The following is a 21,840-nucleotide window of genomic DNA, read 5'->3' as shown; positions in this document are numbered from 1 at the left end:
AAGGGTAATTGTGAGAACGGAAAAGCACTGGTCCGTGGAGACCTTCCAGTCCACATTGCTTATCACTGCTGCGTGACCGCATGGCTTTGTGGAGCCCCGGCGGCCACTGTCAGCACAGTTCCCAGACATTGTTCCCATCCTTTCTGGGTCACCTTCCACCCTGCCTCTACATTCTTCACTGCCCCATACTGTCTTGCACTTCTGGGGCAACAGAAGGTGAGGTGAGGGAATGGAAGGAAGATTTGAAGATGGAGGAAGGCACCAGGAACCCAAGAATGCAGCTCGAGAAGCCAAAATAGGTAAGAGACAGATTCTCCCCCAAAAGCCTCCAGAGATGGGGCGCCTGGGTGGCTCAGTGGGTTAAGCCGCTGCCTTTGGCTCAGGTCATGATCTCAGGGTCCTGGGATCGAGTCCCGCATCGGGCTCTCTGCTCAGCAGGGAGCCTGCTTCCTTCTCTCTCTCTGCCTGCCTCTCAGTGTACTTGTAATTTCTCTCTGTCAAATAAATAAATAAAGTCTTTAAAAAAAAAAAAAGCCTCCAGAGAGAATGCAGTCCCGCCAGCACCATGCCGTTAGCCCAGCGAAGCTGACTTTGGACTTCCAGCCTCCAGAACTGTGAGGGAATACTACAAGTTATTATTTAGCTGGCTCCTCTCTGTATTTTTCCTAGTTCCTCAGGGCCCCACCAGGAATGTTCCCTTCTTTCTTATCCTACTAGAATGCAATTTCCCTAAAGATGGTGATCCTGTCTAACTGTATCTCCAGCAGCTGAACAGTGCCTGGCACACAGTAGGTGTTCAATACACACTGAGTGAATGAATGACCTCTAGCTCTCTCCTCATCCTTCCCTCTCTTCAGGAGCCAGAGTACACGCCCCTGAGTTCAACAGCACTTTTGTTGACCCAAAACTCCACACTACATACGCCACTGACAAAGCATTACCCAGGAAGGGTGAGCTGCTGCTTTTGTGGAAATGGCTAACATTTCTGGACATGAGAAACTCCATTGGAAGCTCTGTTCTCCTTTCTAACCCAAACTCCTGAACTGGGCCAAAAGTGGCAAGTGGTTTACAAGCAGTTGCTCATGGAATTTCAACAGAGTGACTGGCTCATTTGGAACATACATGGGCAGGAAAGGTAACTAGTGCATAACAGGGACAGTTTTGTTTGATAGCACCAATAAAATAATCAATAGGATAGTAATCAGAAGCTTCTCAACCGGTCAGCACCAGATTAGTAGGGGTTGTTCTTCTTCTTTTTTTTTTTTTTTTTCCTCTTCTCCTCTTTATCTAAATTGTGGAATTACACCTTCCCTCTTTTCATAAACACCTCTTGATTTCCTCACATGAGCAGGACACATTTCTGGTTACTCCGGAATCTGCGTGCCCCAAATTACAGTTCTGAGGCCCCAAATAAAGGTCTTTGTTTCTTTTCAGTTTTGCCTCTTCTTCTCCACTGACATTATTTATTTTATTTTTTAAGATTTTATTTATTTATTTGACAGAGAGAGATCACAAGCAGGCAGAGAGGCAGGCAGAGAGAGAGGAGGAAGCAGGCTCCTTGCCAAGCAGAGAGCCCGATGCGGGGCTCAATCCTAGGACTCTGGGACCATGACCTGAGCCGAAGGCAGTGGCTTAACCCACTGAGCCACCCAGGCTCCCCTCCATTGACATTCTTAAAAACAGCACGTCATCGTTGGAAAGGGAGAAGGAATGACCATCTGTTAATCACAGATGAGGAGACTAAATCTGAGAGGTTAAGTAACCTGCCCACAGTCCCAGAACAAGGTTTCTTCTTCAGGGTTGCATAAGCAGAAAATTGTTACTATCCCCACGTTCTAAGGTTGTGCCCCCCAGATGGCCAGACTCCACTCCAGTCCTATAGGAACAGAACCTCTAGGGCTGGGCTCCAGGTCTGTGTTTTTTTGTTTGTTTGTTTGTTTTTAAAGATTTTATTTATTTATTTATTTGACAGACAAAGATCACAAGCAGGTAGAGAAGCAGGCAGAGACCAACACGGGGCTCAATTCCAGGACCCTGGAAGGCAGAGGCTTTAACCCACTGAGCCACCCAGGCGCCCCCTCCCCCTCATCTGTGTTTTAACAAGCCCTCAGGGGGCCCTGTGTGCCCCAAAGTGTGAGAGCCCCAGTCCTCTGTTCGTCATGCTGCTCGAAGTGTCTTCAAACCTACTCCTGGGAATATTTAAAGGTTCAATCAGAGGATCCCCTAGTTACTCTAAAAAGTATAGATTTGCATGATGCATAAAGCTAGGAATAAAGAGAGAAAAGATGAGTACTTGTCACAGGAAGGAAGTTTGAGAGGAAGTAAAAAAATGATAATTCCCACCCCTTCTCCCACCCACCGTGGTCCATGGAGCCCTCAGCACAATGGAGACCATATCCCTGAGGCCTGAACAGGCCACAAGAGTGAGGCAAAGTCTTGAATGATAGTGATACTCTGAGGAGGAAAGTGAAGCAAGATCATCTCATGAAGGAAGAGAGACATTATTTTATATTAACTATTTTATATGAAAGGAAACAAAGGTGAAAGTAGAATCTTGGCAATATTAAACAGATCAGATATATACTTGAGGACAGGAGAGGGAACATCAAATTTTAAAAGAGGGTGATGTGAAGTTTAGGAATTTCTTTAAAATACTACTACAAGGGGCGCCTGGGTGGCTCAGTGGGTTAAGCTGCTGCCTTCGGCTCATGATCTCGGGGTCCTGGGATCGAGTCCCGCATCGGGCTCTCTGCTCGGCGGGGAGCCTGCTTCCTCCTCTCTCTCTCTCTCTCTGCCTACTTGTGATCTCTGTGTGTCAAATAAATAAATAAAATCTTTAATAAATAAATAAATTAATTAATTAATTAAAATAAAATACTACTACAAAATAAAAGGGGGTGGCGGGAAGCAGGCCAAGGTCAGCAAAATGTTGACAACTCTTCAAATAGAATAATTGAAGTTCACTGAAATTCTCTGCTCTTTTGTGTGTATTTTAAAATTTCCCACAATAAAACATATTTTTTTTAACAAAGAGAATACATTCACAGTGCTCAGACAGAAAGAGTATGGGAACATTTCAGCCCGCTAAAGGCATCTGCTGAAACAGGCAGGAGGCTAGAAGTTTCAGGAGCTTACAGGACAACTACTCCATGGTTTTGAGCTCAAGATAGGAGCTGGAGTCAGTCTCACTCATAGGTTCTGGAATGTTAGCAAGGAAACCCATTGACCTTCCAAAAGAAAATCCCCATATTCTTATATTTAAAGATGGCCTGACCATCTTTAAATGGGACATATTTATACTAAAAAATTATTTATTATTTATATAAAATCCAAATTCAGCTTGGTGTCTTGTATTTCTATTTGTTAACTCTGACAACCCTACCAGTATTCTATTATCTAACCAAGTTAGACACTATCATCTAAGTTTCATTCAAGTACGTTATCTCTCAATTCACGTCGCCTTCCTCTCTTTATTGCTCTTCTTCTCTCTATTCTCCCTTCCTTTCCAATACACTTTGATGCATTCTTTTCTTTCCTGGTGTCCTTATCGGATGGTTAATTTCCTCCATAGTCAAGCTGTTTTACTCCCACAAATCAAGGGAACATTTTCTCCAAATGATACCAATTGCGAATAAACCCAGATTCAAAACAAAGTCAACATCTCAACGGTGTTGGCATTGTCTGAATAATTGCATTTCTTTCCAGGACTAGAAACCCCAAAGTCAAGAATTTAGGAACATCCAGGGAGAAAAGTGAGACACCAGAAAAGAGAAAGACTTATTATCATACATTTACAAAGAGAGAAACAGACTCAGAAGGGTGAGGAGAGGCTAACTGGGATTCTGGAGATAAGCTTGGAGATGTGAGAAGCCAGGCTTTGGGTCTGAAGAGGAACATGCAGGCCCTAGTGGACCTCTGTAATCACTGGAGCAGCATGGTGTCAGGAGGCATTGCTGAGGAATCTTTTGTTTGTGGGTGACAGAAAACAAGACAGACAGTGAATTTTCTGGATCTCAAGACTGAAATGCCCAGGAGTGGTCTAGCAAGTCAGGCATGACTTCTCCAGGGTCTAAAACTACCTTATCAGGTCTTGGCCTTTTTCTATCCCATTTTTAGCTTTCACTTTGTCTATACTAGCAGCTCCTCAGAGCTGATAATGCCTTAAGGTTTCAAGCAGGCAAAAAAAATCTTAAGCTTTTGCATACTTCCATATTCAAGGCCTGCAAGAAGTAAACAAACAGAAAAGGAGCCCTTTCCTAAGAACCAGAAATGTTCCCTTTGAGAAGCATTGGCTGTTCTTGGGTTGTGACTCCATTTCTTAACCAATTTCTGTAGACCAAGAAATGCAAATGATGGACTAGCCTAGAACACTAGCCAAGAATGGGCCACCCTGAAACACCTGGCCCCAGATAGGATAAATTCCTCAAGTGACTGTTTCCTGTCTTGTGATCAAATCTCTGGATTCTGACAGGCAGCACAACCAACTAGCAATTCTTAGACCATCCTCTCCTAGACCTTTCTCAGGTAGGTCCACCTGCCTCCTATGAATGAGAAGAAGGCTCTCTGGGATCCCTTCAGAAGAGTCTGTGCTCATGGACATCAGCTCCTGCTCCTCAGAAAAAGACTCGGAAGTGAGACAGCATGAGAACAAGAAAGGAAAAGTCAGTGACACTACGGACTGATACATCCAAAACAGACCATGAGTATTCTTCAAACCCAGGCTACAGTGTATACCACAGGGAGCCCTGAGCAAGAGCTAAATGGAAAACAGAATAGAATGAGAGAAAATCCATAGGCAACTGTGAACCCAGTGAATAGATGTAATAGCTATGTATTGTTTTTAATCCATCCAAGATCTATTTCTACTTTTTCTTTCTGGAAAAATCATCTTTTTTTTTTTTCTTTTTTAATAGACAACCTTCCACTCTTAACCTTAGGGTGGTTTGAATGGGGGTAGAACCAACTCCCCACCTCTAGAGACAGTCAAATCAGAGAATTTCATGCCATTGCCACATGGATGGTTCAAAAGAGGTCCATAAGACTTAACCACAGGACTGGAAATACTAGAAAACTTCCTCTTGACCTGCAGTGGCTAAGAGAGGAAGTAAATCAGGTCAACTTGCCACCATTTAGAGAATTTTTCTGAGAATAATGTTAACATCAAGAAAGGCAGATCCAAGAAAAGGAGAGAAACAGATTCCTGGTTACATGTCTTGGGTACTTGGATCCAGCCATGTTTGAAAACAACTATGAAAGCTAGATTTTTTTTTTCATTTAAATTCCTGTTTTGCTAAAAACCAGTTTGAGTTGGTTTCTGTTGTGCACAAAAAGAAGACATCCAACCAGGGCCACTGCCAGCTCGCACACACGGATGTGAAAATTAGCCCTGAGGGCTTCATGCTGAGCCAACCAATGGCACACCTGTGCACCTGGAAAAAGTCTCCCTTTCCTCTAGGCACATAGAGTCCAAATTAACTCAACTGGTGGAGTGTGGGCCAGATTTCAGCCACTTCTCACCCACTCAGCTGAATAGCTTCACATTCTGTTCTAACTGCATATATTCATATGGCAGTTCTGGTTAACCTACAAAAAGTTGGAACTTACAGACTCAGTTTAATCTCTTAGTGACAAAGGCTTTGGTTGGTTGTGTTAGGACATGTGACTTACCAAGTAAGACACAGGCAATTAGGGCATAACCAATGTACCAGTTACCAATTCACCAGTTACCAGTTCACACAGTAAGTGCTCAATAAACAACTGAACCTCATCATTATAAAGAGATTAGATCCCTTGGATATCGATATCAACCTGGTTTGAGTATTGGAAATAGACAGAAAGGGCTCTCTTTCTAGTGGCTGGTTTAGGACCCCTGGTCAAAGATAAAAGTGAGCATCTAGAATCTGCCAGAATGGGCCAGCAGAGCAGCTCATCTTAAGAACTGGTTGGTATGAGGGCACCTGGGTAGTTCAGTGGTTCAGCATCCTTCTCTTGATTTTGGCTCAGGTCGTGATCTCAGGGTTGTGAGATTGTCCCCTGAGTTGGGATCCATGCTGGGCATGGAGTCTGCTTAAGATTTTCTCTCTCTTTCCATTTCTCTCTTTCTCTGCTCTTCTTACTCCCTCCCCTGTGCTTGCATGCTCTCTCCCTCTCTAAAAACAAAAAGAAGAAAAAGAAGACGACGGAGGAGGAGGAGGAGCGGAGGAAGAAGAAGAAGAAAAAAAGATTTGAGTGGTATGTGGAAAGAAGCTTTCCCCAAAGACTGACTTTGTGGTTATAAATCATGCCTTCACCTCCCTTCAGAAAGTAAAGCCTAATTCCCCTCCCCTTGAATATGAATTACTCTTAGTGATTTGTTTCTAACAAATAAAATGTGACAAATGATGGTTTATGACTTCAGGGACTTGATCTTAAAAAGCATGCCTGACTGTCTCTTGGAGCCTGGGGCAGCACTGAGCCTGAAAGTTGGACTAGTAAAGGGCCAATTCTCCTATAGGAGCCAAAACCTGCTAGAAATATCAGCTCCTCATTACACCCCAGGGAGACTGAGGTCCAGGGGCTAAACTGCACCAGGGTGAGTGGTATGGAGCTGCCTGACACAGGGACAAAGGGAGGGGTGGAAATCACACCCAATGGCAGATCTAAGGTCTTAGTATAATCCAAAAGATGAGAGATGAAAATCATAGCTGGAAAGGCGTGTATAATTGACACAAAGCAAGCAATAATATTTCAGGGTGAAGGCTTGAAGGGGAGGAAGCTGAAGCAGGCAGCACCCCCTCAGCTGGCCATGGGAGGAGGAGACAATGGCCAGGTCTAATCTGGACAAGACAGATTAGAAGCTCAAAGTAGACTGGGGATTTTCAAACCTGGATGCACAAGAGAAGCTTTCTAAAACATAAATTTACCAGGGTGCCTGGGTGGCTCAGCTGGCTAGGTGTCTGCCTTTGGTCATGGTCAGGTAATAATCCCAAGGGGTCCTGGGTTCCAGCCCACATTGGTCTCCTTGCTCAGTGGGGAGCCTGCTTCTCCCTCTTCCTGCTGCTCCCCCAGCTTGTGCTCTCTCTGGCAAAGAAATTATTTTTTTTAAGAATAAAGATTTTTTAAAAATGTAAATTACCGGGCCCCACCTCCAGAGATCCTGATTCTAATGTCCAAAGAGGAACCTGACAATCTGCATTTCTACCTAGTTCCTTAGGTATTTCAGACCCTCCTGGTGTCCTTTGAAAAGGGCTATGCCAGGCAGATGGGCTGGAATTATGCAGGGCTTTGAGTCCAACTCTGGCACAGCAGGAAGAACATGTAGAGGAGATGCCTTTGAGCAGACAGGCATTCGTGTTCCCTGAATCTAGATATCTGCCTATCCCACTGCTATGTCCCTTGGATAATTTCTTAAGCCCCATCCTCTGTTCTATGCCACCCCTTTCACCGCAAAAAAAAAAAAAAAAAAAAAAAAAAAAAAAAAAAAAAAAAAGAAAGAAAGAAATGCAATGACTGTGAAGTGGCTGCTATCATTTACTGAGCAGCCACTACAGATTCATCGACAGCATACAATTCTGACATCAAACTCAGTAAGGGGAGCACTCTTATTACCTCCAATGTACAAATGAGAACCCAGAACTGACAGAGTTTGGTTAACTGGCCCCAAATCACTTAGGGGATTGGAATAAAACTTTAGCCATCATCCTAACTGTCTAACAGTGAGAGAGGTCTGTCCCTTAGGAAGCAGAAAGCCCATTTTGCCCCCACAGTAAAACAAAATCCATCATGCAGCAAAATACCACATAATGAGCTTTCGCAGTCATTATTTTTCAAAGAGAAATGAGATGAGATGATACCTTGTTTAATGAAAGCTTGGATGCAATTCATTTCCTTTTAAAGCAGAACATAATCGAGATGTTTTTGATATTTCTCTAAGAACCCCTGCTACAGGGCAACCTTCAAAAAACATCAAATAGAAGTCAGGGGAAATCTCTGTGTTGGCTATTTCTTTCCCATCATGTGCACAAATGACTGATCTGTAGCTTATTTATTTGCAATTCTGACCCCCAGAGACAAAGCCTATTCAGCTCTGTTTGGTGCTGGGTTTCTTACAGCTGGATAGGAAAGTTGGAAACTGAAATGTCCAACACATTCTTTCTACAACCTATATGATAAATATCAGGCAGCATTTAAACTCTTCTATTTTAAATAAATTTTAGAATATTGAACATCAGGTATGGGATATGTTAATAAATGAAAAAGATCAGTTTACAACAATCTTTTAAATTATGTCTTAGGCTGATGTCTTGGCTTGGGTTCCCATAGCAGCAGACTCTAAGTCCAGAACCCAAATTCAAGGAGCGTCTTCTGGAGGTGACCACAGGATACACTGATGGAGGAGAGGGGAAGTGAGACAGGAGAAGGAAGCAGCCAACAAAGGACACTCTGTCATGCAAGTTAACACCGTGGGCAGCCGCCCCCCCCACCAATGCCATTGGGAACTCTGGAACCTGGTTGGATGGCATCTTGGCTGAGTTAGTCCACGGGGCTGGAGGTAAGGAATCTGAGTTATTTAAATAGCAATCTCTGTCAGTTGTTCTTTGAAGGCTGCTCCCAGGGGCCATGAATTCTCTGGCACACCCAGCTTGCCACAGACAGTTGTAGAAGGGGCTCTGGCTGCCAAAACAGGAGGGGGAAAAAAACGAAAATGAAAAAAGTTGAGGGAAGAGATGCAGATCCTGGCAATTGGATCCAGGCAGGGATGATACCTTGTTTAATGAGTGTTTGGATGCAATTCATTTCTATTGCATGGTGGTGAAGTCCAAGGGAGAATTGGCAAGAGTATCCTGACTGTCTGCAGCTCCTAGGTACCCCAGAGTCTAGAGCTCAAGGCAAAAGCATAGGTGTTACTAGATTTTCACCAAGTGTGATCCCAGGGAGGAGTGAGGTAAAAGGGAGTAAGGCATAGAAAGGCTAAGTCAGTGCAAGGAGACATTTCCAAGCTCGCTGTCACTTGTTAACAAGTGCATGTGATTGCTCCATCTCATAAAGCTATCTCTTCAGAGGGTGTACGACCTACTGCATTGCAGGACAGTCTGTCCTGAGGAAGGGAGGAGGAGACTTAGCCCTCAGCTTCTGTATCTTGCTGGTGAAAGGTTTTCCCCATGACGCATTAACTCCTGAACACCCCCAAATTCTGCATGTGAGGACATCAAGTGGGTCTCTTTACCCTTCATAACTCAAAAGCAAGAAGAAAGCCAAGAGTAGGAGGTGAGAGGCACCCAGCAGAGGCAGGAAAGGTACTGCAGAGTGGACCTGGGGGATGTGGGTAGGGTCCATACATCCCCAGCTAATGCAGTGGCAGTCAGGGAAGAAAAGCTGGTCTAAAGACCTCAGAAACAGGGAAGGACAAAAGGATCTGAGATGTTGCCCGAGATATGCCTGATGCATTTTTGTTATGTTTATGTGGACATGCATAAAACATGCACTCACATGTACAAACACCATCACATTTAACAGACAATAGTTACCAAAAGATGGTGGTAAAGATCCAGCCAAATTTTATTCCATCCTATGTTCTTTAATACATGCTGCAAGTTTTGTATAAGAAAGGTATTTTGACTTTTTTAATGGGTAAGGGTCATGTGGATAATTTTAGAAAGGGAGACAGAGTAGCAACTGTTTATTTCTTAAAGAAAAACAAAGCAGCAAAAAAAAAAAAATCAGTATTCTATGTTTTACTTGATAGGCACAGCCCAAGCTGTCTTCTTCAACAAAAGTCTGAATCTTTTAAGAGACTGTTTAGAAAGCAGTAATAAGTCATTTTTTTCAGTGTGAGAGTTATAATTCTTGTCTTATGATAAAATCAGTTTTCAAATAATTTAAGAATATACCTTGTTTATATATCTTGCTTCATTAGCCAATAGGTATTATTGACCAAATACTTTCTAAGCCCTGACAATGGGCAAGGTACCTACCAGACATTGGTGATAACAAGAAAAATCAAAAAGAATTGTTACCAGCTAGGTGTGCACACTGGAGTAGGCAGGATCAGCTACGGCAGTGAAAAATCAGAACCCAGTAAGTATCCAAACGCTTTCTGACCATTTCCAGCCTCCCTTGCAAAGAAGTGAGGACCATGTGACTATTTCTGTCTAATGAGCTGTGAGCTGGGGCATGGCTCCGACTCTCGCTACCCCTAGAGCAATGACCACGGAGGCCACGTTTTGCTCGATGACCTAGCTACAAGAAGGTAAAGGACTGACGGACCCACTTCAGGTCTTGCACGGATAAGCTATAAATCTTGGCTGTGTTAAGCTCTTGAGGTTTCAGGGTTATCGCCACACTGTTGCCAAGGTCAGCCTGACTAATACATAGACATGTAAGCGATTACAGTGTGCAGGTGAATTCACTGCGCTGTTGAAACAAAAGAAAGGAGAATTAACCAAGCTGAAGCTGCCAAGCTGAAGCTGCCACTTAGGTTCGGGATACTAAGTCTTAACAGCCACGTGGAGGAGCAGCTTTCCCCACAGCCCTGACTGAGTGTAGAACTTTTCTTGTTCCAGGATTCATAAAGAAAACCTGACAGCCTTATGGGTCGTTGTTATCCAGTGGATCTACCAGAGAAGCATGTCCAAATACACTGACACCAAAGTACAGAGAGACCCACCAAGTGACGGGAGTCATTCCGTGGGGTACCTCACTTTAGAACGTATATCCTGACAAACTTCCGACATTGTACTTTTTTTTTTTTTTAAGATTTTATTTATTTATTTGACAGGCAGAGATCACAAGTAGTCAGAGAGGCAGGCAGAGGAGTGAGGGGGGAGCAGGCTCCCCACTAAGCAGAGAGCCAGATGCAGGGCTGGATCCCAGGACCCTGAGATCATGACCAGAGCCCAAGGCAGGGGCTCAACCCACTGAGCCACCCAGGCGCCCCCGACATCGTACTTTTAAAATTTTACAATGTAGCAGACTCCTAAATTTTTGCAGTGCTTTACATCTACCCCTAATAAGACAGAACAACAAGGGCACATGACTTTTTGATATTTTTCCCCATAACCTATCACTTCGGTCTAATCATGAGAAAACACCAAACAAAGCCGAAGTGAGGGCCATTCTGCAAAATTTTTCAAGAATGTTAAGATTATAAAAACAAACAACAAACAACAACATAAGAAAAGACGGAGCATGTGTCAGAGACTGAAGGAAACTAAGGAGCCATTATAACTCAAGGTAATATGGTATTTTGGATTGAATCCTGGAGGATTCAATATCTAAATAGAGTCTAAATTTAGGTATTGGATATCTAAATTCTGTATCTAAACTAATATCTAAAAAGGTGTTAGTGGAAGAATTGGTGACATCTGAATGTCATCTAAGGTTTGGTTAATAATGTTGCACCAATGTTTATTTCATAGTTTGATGAATGTGCTGTGGTTATGCAAGGTGTTAGCATTAGGGGAAGCTGAGAGAAGGGTGTACCGGACCTCTGTATACTAGCTTTATTGCTCTTCTGTAAATCCACCAAGTTTGGGGAAAGGAAGATAGAAAGGGTCTGGTTAATAAGATTGAATATACAGAAAGGAAAAACCAAGGTATCCGTGAGAAAGTCTGTGTGTGTGTGTGTGTGTGTGTGTGTGTGTGTGTGTGTGTGTGTTGGTGAGTCTGTGTGATGTTGCCTGGTCTGGGTGTGTGTATGTGGTCGGGGGCCATCTGGTGTGTGAGGTGTGTGTGTATATATGTCTCTGGATGGATGACTGTTTATGTGTGTATATTTTGGAAGAGGGGTGAATTTACATGCACACGGCTCTACTGGGAGGGCTCTACTTGCATGAGAGTGAGCACGGCCTTAAATTTTGAGCCCTAGGCACCTAGGGTGCTTGCCTCACCCTAGACCTAGTTTAAAGAGGCTGCCAAGAAGAGCAAAAGATCACAGAGGGGGCACCTGGATTTGAACCAGGGACCTCTTGATCTGCAGTCAAATGCTCTACCACTGAGCTATACCCCCTGATAGCAATGAGCTTCACATAAACACTTATTTCCCTTTTATGAGTTACATCATCCTTCATAAATACCTTTTACAGCTGAGATTCTTCTTGGGTTTAAATTCATCCTCAATTCCCTTCCAGCCACACACCAGCTCCCAGAACACGTATGCTCGTTCTCTTCCCAGCACCTAAAGCTCAGTGTAATTCTCAGTATAATTTTCTGGTTTTTAAAATACACTACCAACTGCCCAGAAATCTCTGGGCACATCTATTAATTAGTGTTTTTCCCCACACCCACGTCAATGAATGTTTTAAATATCATGAGTCACTAACGAGTATTGTTTGGATAGGGAGGGAACCTTAACTGGGTATCCAGAAACTTCAGAGGTTCCGGCAAAACTCTGAAATTGTAGGCAGATGTGTGTATGTGCACGTATTGGATACTGTGTATGTTTTTATCACATTTTCAAAGGGCAACTCGGGGTAATCTGTCACAGTTTACAGTCAAACAACGACAACAACGAGGTATTCCCAAGTCCAAAATTCATCTTTAATACCTCTAATGCCCATTCCCTTCAATTCCAGCCTGAGGATTTTTAATCTTGTGTATCTTTGAGACGGAGATGAAAGGTCAAGGCAATCTCTGCCATTGCAACAAATCCTCCCAGCGCAGGCCTGTCACCTCCATGAAGCTGGGGAGGGAACAGAGCTGGAGCCTCAGCTCACCAGCCCTCGGAGAACCCAGATATTCCTTCCCAGCCACTCCCCTCTGAGGCCCTACAAGAACCTCAGATTTCATATCCGGTGTGCCCCAAAACAAACGTGCCACCTTCTGGCCCAAACCTGCACCTCTTCCTAATTTTGCTTTGTTGTCATAATAACAGCTCATATTTACCAGACACCTGCCAGACATAGTACTAAAGGGTCTGCCCATACCTTCCCAGGAGATCATTACAGAAATGCCATAAAACAGGTATTAATATGCACATATGGATTTTACAGGGAGGGAAACTGAAGCACAGAGCGGTCACACAGATAGGAGGTACCAAGCCTGGGGTTCTGGTGCAGCCTCGGGGCTCAGCGCCAGGCCTGCCTCCCTAACCACACCATCAGCCTCCTCCCCATCTTGGTTGCTGACACCACCGTGTACTCAAGTCATTTGGTCAAAACATGGACAGCCGTGGGCTTCTCTCACCTTCTCTTCTCCAGCTCCAGCTAATCTCTGGGTATTGCTGATTTTAGCACTGACGTCACTTAGGTCCATCCCCGCCCCTACACTGGCAATGCCACCACCCCCTAAATGGCCTTCCAGCCTACACCGCTCACAGCCGCCCCCCCTGGGGCTCCCACAGCAACCTGTTTAAAATGGAGTCTATCTAGGTCACGGCCCTTTAAATGTCTTCCCTAGAAACTCCGAGTCACTTGGCACCAGGGGCAGGTTTCTTTTCACGTGGATCCTATCTGCCTCTTCAACTTCATCTGCTGACACTCCCGTATCTTGCTGTGAGCTCCAGCTGCCCCCACCGGCCTTGGCCCAGGCAGCCTAGTCTGCCTGCAACTCAGCCACCCCTCCACACGGCCCTTTCTCCGCTCCCTTTCAGTCCTATGAAATATCATTCAGCTTTGAAACTGGGACTTGCCATTAGCAACTCAAGGAAGCCTCCCTTAACCTCCCCTCCTCTGGATGGAAGGCAAGGTTGCCTCCTCTGCGTGCCCCACACTGGCACAGCTCCCTGCATGTCCTGTCCCTCTGATTGTGTACTTGCGGGCCTGCTTCCTGGTGGAGAGTGCACTGACGCCAGGGGCCATGCCTTAGTCACCTTTGGGTTCCCGCTTTGCACAGTCCTGGCTCACAGTCGGTGCATTGTGCTATTCAGGCTCTTCTAGAGATGCAACGTGGCCTGGGCTGCGGGCAGGGGTTGGACTCAGACAATAGTCTGACCTCCGGCCTGCCCCTGGGTTCTGAGTAAAGGCACCCGCAGTGGGAGTGTGGGGCTGAAGGAGAGAATTGAGGGGGTAGAAAGGTAATAGAGATTCCCAGAGCTTTAGAGCAGGGAAAGAGTGCAGCTCCCTCAATTTCGGGTCCATTCACGCTCACCCCAGCAGTGTTTTGTGAATGAAGACTTACTTTCCTAGGGTGCTGCCACAGTGTGGGCACAGTCACTAAATCGCTGGGTTGACCCTGCAGCCCAAAGTTTCTAAAACTAGATGGACAGTCCTGGCACCTTGGGAGAATCGCCGAGTGGAATTTTGTCACACAACTTTTAACACTAGAATGGTACGTGTAACATCATGAAGTCACTGAGAATGTGTGTTCTGAGTCCAAATCCTAGACCTTCTCTTTGTATATTTTCAACCATTAGCCAATTACCAAGAGTCTCCAAGTCTTTCTATCTCCTCATGTAAAATGAAGATACTGATGGTATGGTATGTATCTTGTAAAATTTTGGAGAGAAATGGAGGACAGAACTGATGTAAAGAATTCAGACTGGTGCCTGGCATATACACAAAGGACACTAGTTATCATTCTGCCATGAGTTATGGAAAATAACAGAGCCAAAGTTAATTCATATTCTCCTGAAGCAAAAACTTAAACATACAGGGGGCACCTGGATTTGAACCAGGGACCTCTTGATCTGCAGTCAAATGCTCTACCCCTGAGCTATACCCCCAGTGATGTAAGCTTGTTTTTATAGTCTATCTCTCTCTCAACTCGCTGGTTCTGAAACCTCCAATGAATGACTCAGGGGAGCTATAATTAGAGAGAATGCTGCCTGGAAGGCGTCTGGGCATTACAAGCGTTAGAAGAAGTTTATTATGAAAAAAGACAGGAGTCCCGAGAATGAAGCTCTTGGAGCCCAGAAACTCGTCTTAGACTTCCCAATACCCAGACTGTCCACCCTATCTCACATAAAGCGAATCTGCCAGGTAAAAATCATCAGGGTTTCCACAAATGGCAACATCAATATAATGCCGATGACTGGATTCTTGTCATACTTCCTTTAGAGCCGGGGCTCCTAGCAACTGAGATTCTCAGTCCTCTTCATGACTTCACAGAACTAAGCTTATAACAAGCCCTCAAAAGGTATTTGTTACATTAAATTGATTCTGGAAAAAACATGCATAAATAATATAATGGGTGTGATTTAGCTTTTCCAAGCCACGACTGTAAGATGATTTTAATCTTACAAAAACAGATGGTCAGTGAGTTACATTCTTATGTAACATAACTTGCCTGGAACTTGGAATATTGTCAACTCCAAAAGGTCATTTGATGAAGAGAAAAACGGCTCCAAACAAGAGCCTTTAATCAACTAAGTAAATTATTTATCCTGGCCCTACCTACCACCAAAGTTTCCTTTTCAACTTCCAAACACAACCTCAATTAAAGTCACGTATATTTTGTGGCTTTATATGAAGACATCTCTCATCCTAATTGTTCAAGTCCATCTTATGGAAATCTTGCGTGTTTAAACCTATTGAGAAGTCTCTCTTCTGCTGATTTCTCAGACCACATACTTTTTTCAGGTCTTTTCAAAGGATCTTAAGTTTGGGCTGACTATTTTGTGTAAGGGCTGTGGTTTGTTGGGAGTTCAGGAAAGGGGAGAAACTCCATTCTATTCTTTTTCTCCTCTGCCCCAGGTTGGATTTGAGGGCCCAGAAAGGAATCACAACACACGATTTGCTCATTGTTTTTTTCTCACCTAAAACATCAGTAGAGTTGAGATTTTAGCAGCAATAGATGTAATGTGTGCTTCATATCTAAGAACCAACACTGAAAAGGATTTGGAAATCATTTATCCCAACCACTTCTTTTGCAGACCAAGACACAGATGGAGGAAAACTAAAGACCCTTGTTTGTTTAAAGTCACAGACATATCTGAGTGGTTCATTTCATTAAGTGTCCGACTCTTGATTTCAGCTCAGGTCATGATGATCTTAGAGTCCTGGAATCAAGCCCTGCATTGGGCTCTGAGCTCAGCAAGGAGTCTGCTGAAGATTCTCTCTCTCTTCCCCTCTGTCCTACCCTGGCTCACTCTCTCTCTTTCTTAAATAAATGGATGAATCTTCAAATAAAAAAATAAACAAACAAAGTCACAGACATACCAAAGCAAGATCAGAACCAAGGGTCCACCTACTACCAGCTCCTTGGAGAACCCCAAGCCAGATATAATGTGTGACTGTTTGTGGGATAAATATCAAATTTACTGTCAACTGAAATAAAGAGGGGAAAATGAAAAAGAACAAAGGCCTTTATTTGGAGTATCAGAGTTGCAATTAGGGGCTCACAGATTCCAGATCGAGTAGTCAGAAAAGGGTCCTGCTCCTGTGGGGAAAGTACAGGATTTTGTGAGAAAGCAGCAGGGGCTAATCACATGATTTAGACAAAGAAGAGAAGAAAAGAAACTGCTCACTTGGTGCTGACCAGTTGAGCTGCTTTCTATCTTATTGATTCCTTTATTGAAGCTGTCAAACAAAACTGTCTCTCATATGTACCAACCAACTTCACTGTCCTCCTATGATCCAAATGCCAGTGGCTCTGTCGAAATTTTATGAGCATCTACTTGTAAACCAATTGCTGCTTCTAGCCCAGCTCAAGAGTTTATTAGTTGAGGGGCACCTGGGTGGCTCAGTGGGTTGGGCCTCTGCCTTTGGCTCAGGTCATGGTCCCGCGGTCCTGGGATCAAGCCCCACATCAGGCTTTCTGTTCAGTGGGGAGCCTGCTTCCCCTCTCTCTGCCTACCTCTCTGCCTGCCTCTTGGGCTACTTGTGAGCTCTCTCTGTCAAATAAATAAATAAAATCTTAAAAAAAAAAAAGAAAAAGAGTTCATTAGTTGGAAAGGAAAATGGGGTTTCTAATGTCCAGAAATGTTATCCAATTCCACATTATATGTAAGTAGACTAAATATCCTGTTTTGCTGTGGATTCTCCTGGTTTCAGCACTGAGGGTCTCATGTTCCATGAACTCCCCCAGGAAACCGGCTTTCATTGGTTACCCTACATATTATCTTATTTTTTCTTATCTACAGTATTTCCCAAACTGAATCATTCACTTGCCCCTATCACAAGGTCTACCATACCGGTATTTACTTACTATTTGTCTTGAAATCAACCTACCATTTTTTTTTTTAATTTTTGCCTCATCCTATGCAAAAATATCCTTGAAATCATGCCAATTGTACTTCCTTCTACTACACATCAAAATAAATACAAAGCTATTGAAATGTGTTAAAATTGTATTAAACACATATTGCACTTATAATTTGCCATGCATGGTTCTAAGCACTTTACAAATATTAATTCACTTAATCCTTAAAACAACTCAGTGAGAGGAGAACTGTTACCACTTTTACAATGAGGAAATTGAGGCACAGTCAAGTTCAATACCTTACCCAAAGTCACACAGCTGGTAAGTATGTCCATGTGTCCCCAAAGTCATCTTAGAAACCTCAGAGGTAGCCACAGTGTGATGGTTTTAGAGTGCCCAGACATTTGACCAAACATTGTTCTTGGTGTGTCTGTACAAGATTAACATTTTGAATCAGAGATCGAATAAAGCAGATGGATTCTCCCTTTTTGGATGGGCCTCATCCAATCCACTGAAGGCCTGAAGAGAAGAAAAAGTAACAGGGACCTCCTCCTGCCTGACCTCCTTGAGCTAGGGCATTAGTCTAGTCCTGCCTTCAGAATCAAATAAAAATATCAGCTCCTGGGTCTTGAGCCTGCTGTCTTTCTGCCTGGTACTCAAGAGGCAAAGAACACCACCACCTGCCCTACCTACAAGCTAGGGGATCAGGAAAGATGGTTGAATTGACCTAACCTCTCTTCCCTTTATCATCACGTCAAACATGTGAACTGGTTCTCATCGTCAAAACATAAGGAAAAGTTAATATGTGTTTTAATCAAAAGGTATACAAGCCAGGGTGCCTGGGTGGCTCAGTGGGTTCAGCCACTGCCTTCGGCTCGGGTCATGATCCCAGGGTCGGGGGATCGAGCCCCGCATGAGCAGGAAGTCTGCTTCCCCCTCTCCTTCTGCCTGCCTCTCTGCCTACTTGTGATCTCTCTCTGTCAAAAAAAAAAAAAAAAAAAAAAAAAAGGTATACAAGCCAAACAATCTCACCTGAGCTCCAAAGCCCATCAAAGATTTACATCAAAGCTACAGGAGAGGAGGAGATGACAGCACAAGACATCTTGCAGAAACCCCGTGAAAACTGTGGCAATGATTCAAAATATGCTCAACCACAGAGTTTTAGAAACTGAGCCTTCCTCATATTTCCAGATCCCATAGGACTATCTCATAAGGGGAATGAATTAGAATTTAAGTTTCAGTAATCAGACAGCTCTTTCCCCTTAAATTAAGGATTTCCCCTCCTTATATTCCTTCTTAGTTGAATTTTTTTTCACTTTTTCATCCTCAGGTTTCTTGACTCAAAAAATGGGATGTCACCATTAGAAGATCTCCTTAATCTTTTCCAATCCCAACAATATATGACTCACAAATTCAAAATTTAACTTCTAGTCAAAAATATGAGGATGGTCCAAAGGTGGCAGAAAAAAGTGATTAAAAAGAAAGGGAAGGGGCACCTGGGTGGCTCAGTGGGTTAAGGCCTCTGCCTTCAGCTCGGGTCATGATCCCAGTGTCCTGGGATTGGGTCCCATGTCGGGCTCTCTGCTAGGTGGGGAGCCTGCTTCCCCCTCTCTCTCTCTCTCTGCCTGCTTCTCTGCCTACTTGTGATCTGTCTGTCAGATAAATAAATAAAATCTTTAAAAACTATAAAATAAAATAAAAAGAAAGGAAATATGTTACTGTGGGCACAAGTTTTGCCATCAGCCTTATTACCCTAATTTTTCCTCATTTCATTCCACACAACATTTTTTCTCTTATAGATACCTATGTTCTAACAAAAGATGCTCAATGTCACTAATCATAAGAGAAATGCAAACCAAAACCATAATGAGATACCACTTTACACCCCTTAAGATGGCTACTATGAAAAGAATAGAGAATAACAAGTGTTAATGAGGTTGAAGAGATATTGGAACTCTCCTGCAGTGTTGATGGGAATGTAAAATGGTGCAGCCTCTATGGAAAGCAGTATGGTGGTTCCTCAAAAAAATTAAAAATAGAACTACCATATGATCCAGCAATACTACTTCTCATACATATTCCAAAAGGATTCAAAGAAGAATATTAAAGAGATATTTGCACACCCATGTTCCCTGCTGCATTATTCACAGTATCCAAGAGGTGGAAGCAACCCAACTGTTAATCAGTAGATGAATGGATAAAGAAATATATATATATAAATATATATATGTATAAATATATAATGGAATATTATTCAGCCTTGAAAAAGAAGGAAATCCTGCCATTTGTGACAAGATGGATCTGCCTGGAGGAGTTTATGCTAAGTGAGATAAGGCAGACACAGAATGACAAACAATGCATGATCCTACTTTTACAAGGAAGGTAAAACAGCCAAACTCATGGAACTGGAGAGTACATAGAATAGTGGTTACCAGGATCTGAGTGGAGGCAGAAATATGGAAATGCCAGTGATAGGATAGTTTTAGTTTCAGTTAGGCCATATGAGTAAGTTCTGGAGATATACAGTACAACATAGGGCCAAGAGTTGACAATATTGTATTGTATACTTAAAAATTTTCTCAGACAGTGGGTCTTATGTTAAGTGCTTTTACCACAAAAGGAAAAAGTCTATTAAGATAGATAGATAGATAGACAGATAGATAAAATTTTAGAAATAAAGGGGGTGAGAGGAAACTTGGAGGTAAGGTGAGGAATGCTTATAACCTTGAATGTGGTGATAGTTTCATGAGGTTGTACTTATTTCCAAATTCATCAAGTTGTATACATTATACATGATACCTTTTTTATGTCAATCATACTCAATAAAGTGGTTTAGGAAAAGAAAGAAAAAATAGTTGTCAAGGGCTGGGGGGAAAAAGGAATTAATGTTTCAGTTTTGCAAAATAAGGAATTTTTAGAGATCTATTGCCCAACAATGTGAACATACTTAGCACTAATGAACTGTACCCTTAAGAATGATTAAAATGGTAAATTTAATGTTATGTGTTAAAAAAAAAAAACTGTGCCCCAATATTACAAAGAAATTGAGTAATGAAACAAGCCACATCAAAAACAAACAAACAAACAAACCACCAACACACGCCTATTGTAAAAAGGGCAGGCAACATAAGCACTTACATCTCTTGATGGGAAGCTACTCCACAACCTCCAGCTTAGTGAACAGATTTTGCCCGATTCATGGACTAAGACAAATTCTTCCTCTAACTCAACAGCAAACCCAAATGTCTCTGTCTGCTCCCAGCAGGGCCTGCCACCACCTGGCATTCTTTATTCCCCAGATGGTCACTGCATCATTTATTTTAGCCCCTTTTCATTATTCAATTAACAAAAAAACAAAATGAAGCTAACATTATAGCCTATTTTCTGTTCTTGGAAAAGCAGCCTCGGGATTTAGCCCCACAGTCAAACCTGCAAATCCATCTGACCTGTGCTCAGGATTCCTACTCTGTCCATAACCCAAGTAGGGAAGTCATTCAAGTTTGTGTTGAGCCTTCAGCCAGGTGAAAGAAAGTTGGGGGCTGGTACATGTTAGTTTCACTTAAATTGTGGGGTGGGGGGATGTCCCAGTCAAAGGACACCAACTTGGATTGTCATGGGGAAAATCAGCCAAATGATATTTTTAGTAACTGCTTTGCAGTTGACATCTCCAGAGCTTTCAAGGGAAAACCACCTGTTCTGCTATACTCTTAGGTCACAGAAAAGGTTGTTTTTTACTTTCAAACTCACTCTCAAAATCATTGTCCCCTTCTCCCCTTCTCTCTTCCCTTCTTTCTTTCTCCCTCTCAAAGCAATCTAGATTCACTCTCTCAGGGTTCAATTTATTCTCTAAATGAAACAATGGCCTTTTTACAAGGTCCATTCAAGCTACTCAGATTACAGTGTTTCAGGCAGAAGTTAAAATTGCACATACAAATGTGCCTTATTTATTTGAAAGTTTGTTCCCTACAAGCTACTGTGTGACAAACATAGTCCTGTGTCCTTCTATGAACACTTTTGCTAATTTGCTTCATGAAATATTGTCTTGCTATCATATATTGCCCTCTCTACATCTTCCCAAAAGTCGTCCAAAAATAGCCAACCTGACAGGAATCTCTTTGACATCAGTCTTGGCAATATTTTTCTAGATATTTCTCTGCAGGCAAGTAAAAGTAAACTATTGGGACTACATCAAAATAGTTTTTGGACAGTGAAGGAAACCATCAAAAAAAAAAAAAAAGACAATCTACTGACTGAGAAAAGATATTTGTAAATGATGCATCCAATAAGTGGTTAATATCTCAAATATATAAAGAACTTCTACACGTCAACGCCAACAAACAAACAAACAAATAATTTGATTTTAAAATGGGTGGAGAACCTGAATAGACATTTCTCCAAAGAAGACATCCAGACGGCCAACAGACACATGAAAAGATGCTCAAGATCACTCATCATCAGGGAAATACAAATCAAACTACAATGATATATCACCTCACACCTGTCAGACTGGCTAGAATCAAAAAGACAAGAAACAACAAGTCTTACTGAGAATGTGGAGAAAAAGGAACCCTCATGAACGGCTGGTGGGAATGCAAACTGGTACACCCACTGTGGAAAACAATATGAAGTTTCCTCAAAAAATTAAAAATAGACATGCCATACTATCAATAATTCCACTACGGGGGTGCCTGGGTGGCTCAGCCAGTTAAGTATTCAACTCTTGGTTTTGGCTCAGGTCATGATCTCATGGGTGGTGGGATCCAGCCCCACATCAGGCTCTATGCT

General features: G+C 42.8%; 2 non-coding genes across 2 annotated transcripts; both read right to left on the bottom strand.

The window, feature by feature from the left end:
• Window positions 1-11,914: 11,914 nt before the first annotated feature.
• On the bottom strand, window positions 11,915-11,986 carry TRNAC-GCA. The gene has a single exon. It is a non-coding gene; the product is annotated as a tRNA-Cys (tRNA).
• A 2,580-nt stretch (window positions 11,987-14,566) lies between these two features.
• Window positions 14,567-14,638, bottom strand: TRNAC-GCA. Its single transcript has one exon. It is a non-coding gene; the product is annotated as a tRNA-Cys (tRNA).
• Between the last annotated feature and the right edge of the window lie 7,202 nt (window positions 14,639-21,840).

The sequence above is a fragment of the Mustela putorius genome, unplaced genomic scaffold, assembly GCF_011764305.1.
Source record: "Mustela putorius furo isolate JIRA1106 unplaced genomic scaffold, ASM1176430v1.1 tig00003834_pilon_pilon_pilon, whole genome shotgun sequence".
NCBI classification, from domain to species: domain Eukaryota; kingdom Metazoa; phylum Chordata; class Mammalia; order Carnivora; family Mustelidae; genus Mustela; species Mustela putorius.
Note: the sequence above shows the minus strand (reverse complement) of the source record. Positions and strands in the feature narration are given on the sequence as shown.